The 12,258-nt window shown below is 42.8% G+C and overlaps 1 protein-coding gene across 5 annotated transcripts in view; it reads right to left on the bottom strand.

Moving 5' to 3' along the window:
• The window catches only part of FHIP1A (FHF complex subunit HOOK interacting protein 1A), a 294,902-nt gene extending 283,104 nt beyond the window's left edge, over positions 1–11,798 (bottom strand). For all 5 annotated transcript variants that reach the window (XM_079154187.1, XM_079154189.1, XM_079154186.1 and 2 more), the window contains exon 1: positions 11,454–11,798. The gene's annotated coding sequence lies outside the window, so the exon portion shown is untranslated. The remainder of the gene's footprint in view (positions 1–11,453) is intronic.
• Between the last annotated feature and the right edge of the window lie 460 nt (positions 11,799–12,258).

Below are 12,258 nucleotides of genomic sequence, written 5' to 3'. Positions count from 1 at the left end.
GTCTTGAAGACTAAGAACGCAGGGAACTCAACCTTTCCAGTTTCTGCACTTCCTTTCTGTGCAAACAACACTTTATTACATACTGTCTGGGTTTTCTGTGCATCAGCTACACATCTGTCACCATCTTCCACAGCGTTGCAGACATGGATCTTGCACACACCTTCTGAATATCCCCCTGAAAGAGTCTAAGTGGAGTCTGAGCATCTTAATTAACCCTCACAGAAACTCCAAGATGGAAATTATCTTTTTTTTTTTTTTTTTTATTTTGCAGCGGTGGAGATAACACCTCACCCATGCTAGGCAAGCGCTCTTCCACTGAGCTACACCCCCAGCTCAAAAGAGTATTTTGGATATGTGTGTTTGGTTTGGATTTATTTTAATAAGAGCCAGGATCTCACTATGTTGCCCAGACTGGCCTTGAACTCAAGAACCTCATGCCTCCTGAGCAGCTGGGCCCAAAGACCTGCACCACCACTCCTGACTCTCCATTTTATAGATGAGGAAGCTAAGGCTCATCAAAGAAAAGCAATTTGTCTGAGGTCACACATTTACTAATTGGTAAGGAGATTAGGGATGTGAACCACATTTGCATCCAAATTGCATCACTATGCCCAAGTAGTCTAACACCATAATAAATCCTTGCTAATTAACTTACCAGAAGGCATCATAGATCCAAAACTTCCATTTAACCCCTGAATTTCCACTACTCCAAAGTGAATATTCCTCCAACATTAAAAATAATCACAGTAATCAATTAATGTATAAATAAATGAGCTACATGAAAATCAGTCTCTTGAAAAAGTTATAACACAATTTCTCCAAAATTGCTACTGGCAACCTGAAGACTAAATGCTGGCATTTCTCTTAAAGTAATGGGTAAAAGAAATGAATATTTAAGACCACTCTGTCAGAACACGTTGTATACAACTCCCCTGGCAGTGATATTTCAAAACAGCAAAAAGAGATTTGTGAGCACCTGTCAATGTGTGACACGCCTACAGCTCTCCGAGGGCTCGGAGGAATATTCCTGTGTCATCATTAGACACTAATAGTTACTGAGCACTCCCAGGGCTTGCAAGCAAGAACAGAGGCCTTCAGGAAGAAAACGGTTCCGTCTTCATAGCTTATGGAAGAAAGGGCTAGGGAGACAGGGATGGCATTTCACTGGCAAAGGACCTGAAGGCCACCAGCGCTCATTGCCAATGATTCCGACCTTGAAGGCAACCTTCTCCAGTTCCCGCTGCACAGACCTTCATGGAGCTCCTGCTAACAAATTAACCAGGGGACACCAAGGGATTTCTGAGTGTCTAGCCCTTGGCCTTTGGTTGAAAGGTGCCGGTGTCTGCTGCTGCTGGTGCTGCTTCTCTCTCCCCGCTCCCCTTCTTTTTCCATCTTCATCACGTGGCTTGAGGGCCTAACTGCCACACAAGCATTCTTCTGGGAGCACGACTGTTCCCAGAAAGCCAGAAGATGCTGTCAAAGAGGCACATTTGTCAGACATAATCTGGCAACAGCACAGCCCAGGGGAGGGCAAGCCCCGCAAGTCCCGAAAAATGTTTGCATCCCATGGCGGGAAAAGATTTTGGTAACTTGCATATTCTGCAGAAAGGCAGGCCCTAAAGAATATATACAGGGGGCTGGGGTTGTGGCTCAGTGGTAGAGTGCTTGCCTGGCACACGGGAGGCACTGGGTTTGATCCTCAGCACTGCAAATAAATAAATAAATAAATAAATAAATAAAAGATACATTGACAACTAAAATTTTTTTCTTTGAATAAAGGTATAATTTAAAAAAAAAAAAAAAAAAAAAAAAAAGAATACATACCACTGCAGCTACAGACTCAAGAATACTCCCGAATGAAATGAAAGATACATGTGAAAGGACTCTGTAGACCATGAACTTTCAAGAAAATGTAAATAATTCTGTTCTCAATGTGGCTAGTACAAAAGCCCAGACCTGGAAAGCAGGTATTTGTATGATTTGAAAAAACTAACTATAGTTATGAAGGGTCCTCAGCAACAAGGAAAAGGAAAGCAGTCCCAGAGGTTGCTGCAGGAAGTCTAAGCAATAAGGGGACATGGAGAGGGAAGGTCCCTGGGTTAGCAAGCCCCCATCCAACCATCCAACTCAACAAGTATCTACAGGGCACTGGGCCCTGGTCTGTGTCTCGAGATAATAACACCAACTCAGCCAAAGCTAATACAACCAACGACCTCTGTCCTTCTAAGAGTTTTATGTTTACGTTGTCAGTAAACAAAAGACATAGTAAAAAAGTAAACTCTAATTGTTAAAAGACAAGTACAAGAGAACAGAGTAAGTGGGTTGCGAAGTGCAGAGGACCTGCAAAACTCTGAGCTTAAAGACCAGTCCAAGGGGAGGAGGTCAGACTTCCACTGATGTTCCTCAAAAAATTCATTCCACTGCAGGAAAAATAAAGTCACCCTGTGCTTGAAAGAAATTTGCATAAAATTTGACAAATCCAAATTTCCTAGGAATCTACAGCTCCCTTTCCACATTTCTTCTCCTTCACCTTGGTTCAAAATTTTTGACCCAAATGTGGTACACAGCATATTTAATGGGGAAGGTAGGAAAAGACTTAGCCAGAGGCAGAGCAAAGGGAATAACGAGAGACAACAGCAAAGGAGAGACACCAAAGATAGTTGCAAAGCAGTACCTGGAGAAAGGACAAATTCAACAGGATTTTAAATACAACTCAATTTCTCTCCTCAGGAAAAGGTGGCTCTAGGTCAAGGATGACATGTAAGTTTCACCTCTAGTAGCAACCTCAAACACCTGGCAGACCCTCCCTGGAGCACCACACTGACCAAGACTGACCAAGGGCTGGGGCCGTGGTGAACGAACCAGATGCCATGACCTCAAGAGGGGGCAGTGCAGGCACCCAAGCCCCCTTGGCCTTTCCCTCCCACGGGAGATCTTAGTGCTTTAACAACAACCAGCAAAGACACACTGGCAACACCAGGAACAGTGAGAGCTGAAGGTATAGTTTGGTCCTGGTCCTACAGGAGTCTGTAATCTAGCTGGGAAAAGGACAAATGAAAGGTAACACTCGACTACAACTAATGGCTAAGGTCCTAAGATTTCTGAACAAAGATCTGGATGCTAGGAGATTGCTACAGGAAAAGACAGCTAAGAAAGAATGAATGGCGCTGGCGTTGTGGCTCAGTGGCAGCGCGCTTGCCTAGCATGTGTGAGGCACTGGGTTCGATTCTCAGCACCACATACAGATAAATAAAGGTTCATTGACAGCTAAAAATAAATAAATAAATAAGAAAAATGGTATATAAGTTTCATCTCTAGGTCACAGGCTAGAATGGAAGACACGGGCTGTGAACTAGGCGACATGAATGCACAGCCTTGAAGTAACTGGAAAGAGGAAGGACTAGTCCCGACATAGATGAGGAAGAAGAGGGAGGGAGGGTGTGTTCAGGAATGTGGAGCACACCAACATGGTAGCCAAAGCAGAAGATCGGCTCAGGACACTGGGCCACCGATGAGTTCAGTATTAAAGAGTTCTCGAGAGAAACAGAAGCAGTAGGAGATGTGTCTGTGTTTATGAATATGCTTATTAACAGATTTATTATGAGGAATTGGTGCATGTGATCCTAGAGACTGAGAATTTCCAAGATCTGAAGTCAGTAAGTCAGAGATGCAGGAGAACAAAAAATGTAAGTTCCCATTTGAGTCTGAAGACAGAAGCCCAATTCCCAGTCACACACAAGCAAGAAGGAGAGAACATGGGAGCAAATTCTTGCTTACGCAGCATTTTTGCTCTACTGAGTTCTTCAACATGTTGAGCAAGGCCCACCCACACTGGGAAGGGCAACCTAAATTACTGCGTCTACCATTCTAATGCTAACCTCATCCAGAAACTCACACAGACACGCCCAGAATGTTTATCTGGGCAACCTGTAGCCCAGGCAAGCTGACATATAAAATTAACCAACACACCTGGAATTGAGTCACTCCCCAGTAGGCCAACAGGACCATGACTGGTGACATGAGCAAAGCTGTAGTTTATAAAATCAAACCGGGGCTGGGATGTGGCCTCATGGTAGGAGGCTCACACACTGACGAACGCCTGGGTTCAATCCTCAACACAACACACACAAAAAAAGATCAAATATGGCCTGAAAATGGAGGAGAATGAAAAACTGAAAATAGAAACAAGAAGGAAACTATTCTAATTGTCCATGTGATAATGAGAGGCATAGCACCAACCAGAAACATTTATAGGGTTCTGTTCAATATAAAGAACTCAGCTGGGGGATTAAGACGTGGAGTTACCTGTTTCCCTGTCACTGAATTTGATGTCAGGATCTAAATGCAGACCTACACTAAGGAATGGGAGGAGGAAGCCTGGGATTCTGAAGCTCAGTAGGGAGGATGCAGATTTAGGAAGGAACACAGTTGAGAGTTAGCACCCCTGGCACACCTGTACTGACGGAGCCTGGAGAACAGCAGGGTGAGTCGATCAGGCCTCGGCAGGATCGGCCAGACCTACTCATTCTGTGATTCATTGTGAAGGAATGACCACTCCTCAGTGCTGACCCAACCCTAAAACATGACCAAGAGGTAGGATTACTCTATGGCAAAAAGGAGGCGCCAAAGCAGCCAGTCCCGAAATGCTGCAAGCGGGTCTATCTACAGCAACTCCAGGGTGCAGTTTCCAAATGGAACATGCAAAGTCCTCAACAGTCACACGCTGCAGAAGTACAAGGAAGAAATTCAGAGGTCAAACCTAATCACACAGATAAGAAATTACCATTAACCATTCAGTTATTAATATAACCAGGAGGTAAATTCAATGAGTTTGGTGCTTCCTGTAGCAAATTGAGGTCAATGAAAGTCCTGTAATCAGATTTTTCACCAGCACTTAAACTACTACATCTTGCTTAAAATAAGCCAAAAGCACAAACATTTTGGAATATGCACAAATTAGATTTAAAATATTCAACTGCTCAAAAGGTGACACAGTGTTGGAGAAGAGAAAATAATCAAGAATACTGTAGTTATGCTGCATTTTCCCACACAAAAGATCTAAATGATCATATACAAACCAGAGTTCCCATGTCCTAAAAAATTCTTAAGAAAAACTTCATACTAAAAAAAAATCAAAAACATTTTTCCTAATAAAATAAATTGGCCAGATGTCATCCTTATTTGAGGATGCACAAAGTTTTCTGTTAAATGACCTGCTAAAGAGCCTTTTATTTTTTGGCTATACTAGTGATTGAAACCAGGGGTGGTATATCAGTGAGCTACTTATTATTTTTTATATTGGTCACTGGGAATTGAACCCAGGGGTGCCTTACCACTGAGCTACACTCAGCTTTCTTTTTTCTTTCTTTTTCCTTCTTTCTTTCTTTCCTTTTTTTTTTTTTTTTTTTTTTTTTCTCTCTCTCTCTCTTCCTTTCTTTCTTTATGAGACTGGATCTCACCAAGTTGCTGAGTCTGACCTCAAACTTGTCAGCCTCCTGTCTCAGCCTCCCAAGTCACACTGGGATTACAGGCCTGCACCACAGCAGCCAACTCAAGATCTCATTTTTAAGACAATATATCTCTACATACTTATGCATGTATATAGATAAACAGTGTGGTTGGGTGGGTGCGAGTGTGTATAGAGATTTATATATGTAAATACATTCTTTGAAAGAAAATGAACCAACTGCAAGTCCCATGAACACACACACACACAAAAAAAATCAGAAAATATTTATTTTGCGGAATAAAACATACTGCTTTAATAGAATAGTTATGAAAAAAAAACTTTGGACTAAATGAAAATATTAATCAACTCTTTTAAGATGGTCAACAAAAATTCTGCCACAGGAATTCCTGAACTGTCCCGTCCTCAGTGAGTCTGAGTCATACAATCTAGCCAATGTATCTTCTTTCACGTTTTCTACACACAAAAGAGGAAAATCAGTTCCTTGTACTTTCTACAAGCCCCAAATCCTAACACTGACCTCTGACCAATATTTCCAACAGAGGTAAACTTTAACAATATGAAAGGAGTTAAAATACACTCCTGCACTCTGCAAAACCTCGTGGATTTTCTGAACTCCTTAATGGCATGTCCTAGAATAATGTTCTTCAGAAAATGTGAAAAAAGAAACTATGCTTCATAAAAACTAATTAGCAGATCATCCAACAACTGCAGAGTATTTTTATAGCTGTTATCAATTACTATCTCCTCTTTGGGGAACACACTAAAATCAAAAAGAACTTGAAATGTGAAGAAATGAGGTGAGCGCCACCTGAAAGCTTGGCACTACTATGACCTCTCCTGGTCGTCTATTAATAATCTCTAGGGCTGGGGTCGTGGCTCAGTGGTAAAGCGCTTGCCTGGCATGTGTGAGGCCCTGGGTTCGATCCTCAGCACTGCATATAAGTAAATAAATAAATAAATATCCATTGACAACTAAAAAATTTTGTTTTAAATAATGATAATAATTTCTATCCTCAGTCCCATGCCTTAAGGATGCCAATACAACCAAAGTGAAGGGGCACTACCCGAGGAAGTGCAAACTAGAGAAATGTGACATTTTCACATCTGTGACTTTCACCAACCTTCCTACAGAAAACACTCATACAAGTGTTTTAAGTGTTTCAAGATGTTCTCTTGAGCCCTATTCTTAAGAAATAGGAAACAACCCAAATTCTGCAAGAAGAAACTGTTTAACCTGTAATATATCTATTTGACATAGTAGTATACAGTCAGTTAAAAAAGAAAATTAGGGATGCTCTGTATGCATGGTCAGAGAAATACATTCAAGACATATTGTCAAGTTAAAAATAAAAACCAAACCAGGTACAGTGATCCATGCCTGTAATCCCAGCTACTCAGAAGGCTGAGGCTGGAGGATTGCAAATTTGAGGACAGCCTCAGCAACTTAGTGAGACCCTGTCTCCAAATTAAAAATAAGAACTGGAAATGTAGCTTATTGGTAGAGCACCCTAAGTTCAATTCCCAGGACCAGAAAACAATAAAAATAAAAACGAAGGGCTGGATGTAGCTGAGTGGTAGAGCCCTGGGTTCAATTCTCAAATCCAAAAATAAATGAATAAATACCAAGTTGATGGCTGCATGATATTATTCTTTGTTAACAACAACCACAGTGACAAATAAATATAGCTTCATATAAAGAAAAAATTTGAGAGGAAAAATATACATATTTATAGCAGTTTCTCTAGAACATAAGATTATAACACATTTTAACTTTCAACATATTTTGGTAATGTTTAGATTTTTAATAATATGTATTTATGTGTATAATCAAAAAGAAAAAAGTTTAAGTTAGAAATATAACTGGAAGAGGAGTTGGAGAGTCTTATCACAAAGAAAAGGGAAAATAGGTGTTAACTTTTTTATAATAGTGCTGAAATACCATCGGTCTCTACCTCTCTTTCGGAGGACAGTAGTATACTTACTTTCAGAACTTCAGAATTAAGCAACACACTTAAATAGTGAAAAGGCCCTCTTAGTGTCCTTCCTTAATTTATCAGGATAAAAGTACATCCAAAATTCTAGTTTATCAAATTCATCTGAGCAGCCAGTCATGGTGGCACACGCCTATAATCCCAGAGACTCAGGAGGCTAAGGTAGGAAGATCACAAATTGAAGGCCAGCCTCAACAACTTAGTGAGGCCCTAGGCCACTTAGCCCTGTCTCAAAATAAAAATATATATATTAAAAAAAAAAAAGGTCTGGGGATATAGATTGCTGGTAAAGTGCCGGTGTGTTCAATCCCCAGTACCAAAATTTTAAAATATTACTTTAAAAAAATTCAACTGAGAACACTGTCAACTTCTAAACGGCATGTCTCTAATTCTAAGCAAAAGTAATCACGAAATTAAGACCAACAAATGGTATGGGTTCTGCAGATTTTAAAGCTATTTGAAGCATTTTCATAATGGAAATACGAGGAATCAGAGGTAAGCGTCTTTGACTACATAGTCCTATGACCTGTGCAAACACTGTAAAAACCAGAGAGAAGGAAAAGAAAGCAGAGCCTAGAGAGGTAAATGAGAAACCGCTAGGATGGGGAGATTCTCAGTCGGCTTGGGAAAGAGTGCAGACAAGTGTGGGAGAGGTTTGTCTCCACAGCTACACAACCTCGAGCAAAACTTTCAAGTTCTACACCTCCATCCCACACCTGCAAAAAGAAAGAACTGGGAATAAACAATCTTTGCGGTTCCCACTGGCTCTAAAATCCTGACAACAGACCTTTACTCTATCCTCACCAAAGGTTTCTGTAAATACCAAAACACATACACAAATACACAAAATAAAATTTTATCTAATATTATCAAGTACATTGCAAAAAAAAAAAAAAGATTCCTGCCTGGCTGTGCCTCAATCTCTGAATTTCATTTCCCAGAAAAAGAAGTCCTCTGACTCTTCTATCTCTTTACTCTGGTAATTACTACCATGTTTGAAAATCACACACTTACATTCAGCAATGTTTCCTTGTTTTTTTTAAAATTTTAGACCTTACCAATAATTCCTTATTTAATCTATCAGGACATCTATTAACCCCTCTTCCCTCCAAGGTTTCCCTTCCAAATGTGATGGCTCAATTTTAGCTCAATTTTATTGGATAGTTACACTGTTGAGACTCAGAGAATATAAAGCTCTTAAGTACACATTTATGCACATATTTATATATAGTCCTATTGTACTGTCCCTGTATGAGTTCTCGTTTTGGTTAATAAGAATTAAGATCCCAGCTGAGTGCGGTGGTGCATACCTGTAATCCCAGAAACTTGGGAGGTCAAGGAAGGAGGATCATAAAAAGGGCCGGGGATGTAGTGCAGAGGCAGAGCAACCTGAGCTCAATTCCCACAATTGAAAAAAAACAAAAAATGATGAAGAAAAGAAACGCAATCCCATTTTATATTCAAATACTTCATAAAACCAAATGGAAAAAATTGAAAGCATGGCCTATAAATCAGAAATCCTGAATGCAGATCTGAGTCCACCAAACACAGAGCAAAGTATGCACTTAGAAATCCCTTTTAATCTTTGAATTTCATGTTTTCTTCTTGTGCAGTCTAAGAATAACAACTCGCTGTAAAATGATTAAGTCACAAGGCATAAATATGCTATATGTGAAAGTACTTTATTAATCATAAGGTTTTGTAGACATGTTCATTTTTGTTACTATCTTTACTAAGAGATTCCTTTAAATAAAGTCCCTGGAGTGTTTGGTCACTCTTAAGCCTTGTTCCTCTACCTGGGCTAAAAACTAAGAGTTGGAAGTCACTAAGAAGAAGTGTAAAGCAGATACAAATTGTGTTTCAAGGTCAAGAATAAGGTATCGGAACATCAGTGGATCTATGGATCGCCTCATGAGACAAGTGTACATACATATGATAAAGATCAAGTGTCTAAGCAGAAATCAGAAAAAATTAATTTGCTTTACATTTGCAGGGAGAAAAGCGATCTTTATCCAATTTCCTTCTTAAAAGTGCTACAAGATCATAATTTCATCCCTCAGAGGTAAATCTTGTTTCTTCTAATATTTACCTTCATATTTCTACACATTTGTACATCTGTTTCTTGAGTTGTAGTCATTATCTGTTAGCTTCCTATTATAGAAAGAACTTTGCATAGAAAGTATTTTGAAACTTGGGAGGTCGAGTACAGAACTGTCCAGCAATGCGTTACTGTGACTCTGTAAAAACAGAACACCCTTTTCATTCCTAGTCTTCAAAGGCCTACAACATAGTGCCTCTGTGTTGGAAGGAAGAAGGAAAGGAGCTGGGCAGTCAGGCCTAAATTTTTAGGCCCCTCTAAATTATTCCTTGAGTTCATTTCAGTGATGGCCAGTTGCTCTTGCCCTTTCCATCCACCCCTCCCAGTTTAATCCTGTTCCTAAAGTTCTAAGACAAATGACAAATGGGACCCTGAGCTTAATTTATTTCAGTGCAGACATGGACACAATTCTTAGGAACTTTGCAGGAAGAGATTAACCAGAACTAAAAGAAACCAGCCTTTAATTATCTCATAAGTTATTCAAAGTCAAATAATATCTTGTATTAAAGAGTAAATTTGGGGCTGGATTGTGGCTCAGTGATGAGAGCACTTGCCTAGCACTAGGTTCGAGTTTCAGCACTGCATATAAATAAATGAATAAAATAAAGGTCCTTCAACAACTAAAAAAAAAAAAAAAAAAATTTTTTTTTAAAGAGTAAATTTATGGACTGACTCTCTGGCTCAATTTCTGTCCAAAGAAGATCACTGAAGTTCTCCAAAAGTGGACTCTGGCTGTCATCCACTATGTTTGGGCAGGTTCAGGGACCTCATCCTGTCTAGTGACAGGAGTACAAGTGAACTTGAGGTCAGGCAGGTGACCCTGACAAGCAGGCATGGTACATTAAGGAGAGGAAATCTTTTCTCTTAATCAACAGGATAAAGGTGATTAAGTGGGAATTATTTTTCAATGACCTATATAATTTCATCAGGGCTGCTATGACTATTAGAAGAAATCAGCTGACTTCCTAATGAGATGAACTTGATAGCAGGGCCTTCCAGAAAAGCAAAGGGAGTAGTAGGTCCAATCTACAGGGAAGCAACAATTCATAGGCACTGTTTACTCCTCCTCCTCCTCCAGAGGGCTGTGTCTCTTTCGTTTGGGGGCTCTTTGCCTCCAGGGGAGGTAGTGTTCCCTATGCCTGGATGGCTGGGGAAGGGCACCTGCAGAATGGTGGAAACCGGCTCTATTATGAAAAGATGGGTCCAGAGGCTGGGACAGACCTGGGATAATTCCTCAGCCTGCTCACGTGATTGCCAAAATCCCCAGCACACAAGGCTACAGGCTTGGAATAAAACAAAAGCTAGCTCTACTCCCTCGCCCAAGTGGGGTTAACAAGTGAGCTTTGGAAGGGCCAAGGAAAACATGCACACACACTATCAATAATAACCACGACCTGAATAGTTTCATGAGAGAATTTACGAAATTGAGCAACAGCCACCCAACAAGTCCTTAAACCTGCGGAGTGCTGCAAACCTGACTGGCACCACCTGTCTGTTGTGTAAGCAAGGAGGTCTGGAGAGGAAAACTGAGAGCCAGACTTGTTCGCCCTTGCCAGTCCCTCCCGTAGGATCCAGGCCCACTGGCCCCAGGGACCAAGGAAAGGGGTGGAGAACCTGATGACATCTTTCTCGGTCAAAACAAGCTGGCCCTCTCTTCCCCGGAGTCAGTCACCGAGTAACGTCCTGTGCCACAGCCCACAGCTCTAGGAACCACCTCCTTCCCGTCATGTCCCGGCCGGACCCAGTATGGGACATCCCCAGCCGGCCCTCCAGCCCCACCTGCACCTCCTGCCCAGATCGCGGGGGCAGGGAAGAAACACTCGGGCTCCGCTCCTTCAAAGCCCTAAATCAGAGAACCCTCCGAGCGCAAAGCTCAGGTCAGCACGCCACGTACCTGCGGCTGCCGCGGCTCCTCCTCGCCGCGCAGCGTCCCCGTACAGTCAGAAAGTTTGTGCCGCGGTCCCGGAGCCTTGGGCCCCGGAGCCGCCACCCGCGCTGGGCACTGCGAGGAAGGCAGAGCCGGCTCCCCGCTCGGCCAGGAATCCGAGGGCCGGCTGCCCTCGCAGGTCCGGGCCCGGGTCCCACGACCTCGGTCCAAACTCAGCAGGAGTACTCGTGGAGAAAGCTGCAGGCTATACGAGCTCTGGGCGCAACTTTCCGACCGTGCGTCAGCCGGTGGCGGAGCCGCACGGGTCCCGGGCTCGCCCTCGCCCGCCCGTGCCCTCGGGAGCGGGGCGGGGCGGGGGCGGGGCCCAACCTGCCGGCCCGGGGGAGAGCGCCCAGGCCCCGCCCCGCCCGCCGCCGGCCCCGCCTCCGCCGCCCGGACGCGCGGCCGCCAGGTGCGCCGGGACTCGGCGGCGCGCGCTCCGGCCCTCGCGGTTTCCAAGGTGAAGGAGGCGGAGCCTCGGGGAGAAAGTTTCCACCGAAACTTGAACTGGGGCTCCTAGCAGGACGCGTCACCCTCGGGGGCTCGCCTTTCGCCGGAACTTCACCTCTCCACCCGCAGGACGTTAAAGAGAAAGAAAGATAGGAAGGGGAAACCTGGGACTCGGCAAGGTGCCGGGATTGGGGTCGCCGTTTTGTTGTTTGGCTTTTTAGGGATAGTTTTAGCCTTACGGTTTAGTGTACGGGTTTGAGGAGTACATGCATGAGTGTATGTGTCAAAGGTTTACTGACAAGGACCCCCCCGCAAAAAAAAA

This window comes from Sciurus vulgaris (assembly GCF_902686455.1).
Source record: "Sciurus vulgaris genome assembly, chromosome: 9".
NCBI lineage: Eukaryota > Metazoa > Chordata > Mammalia > Rodentia > Sciuridae > Sciurus > Sciurus vulgaris.
The sequence above is the reverse complement of the archived record's forward strand: the minus strand, read 5'-3'. Positions and strand labels throughout refer to the sequence as shown.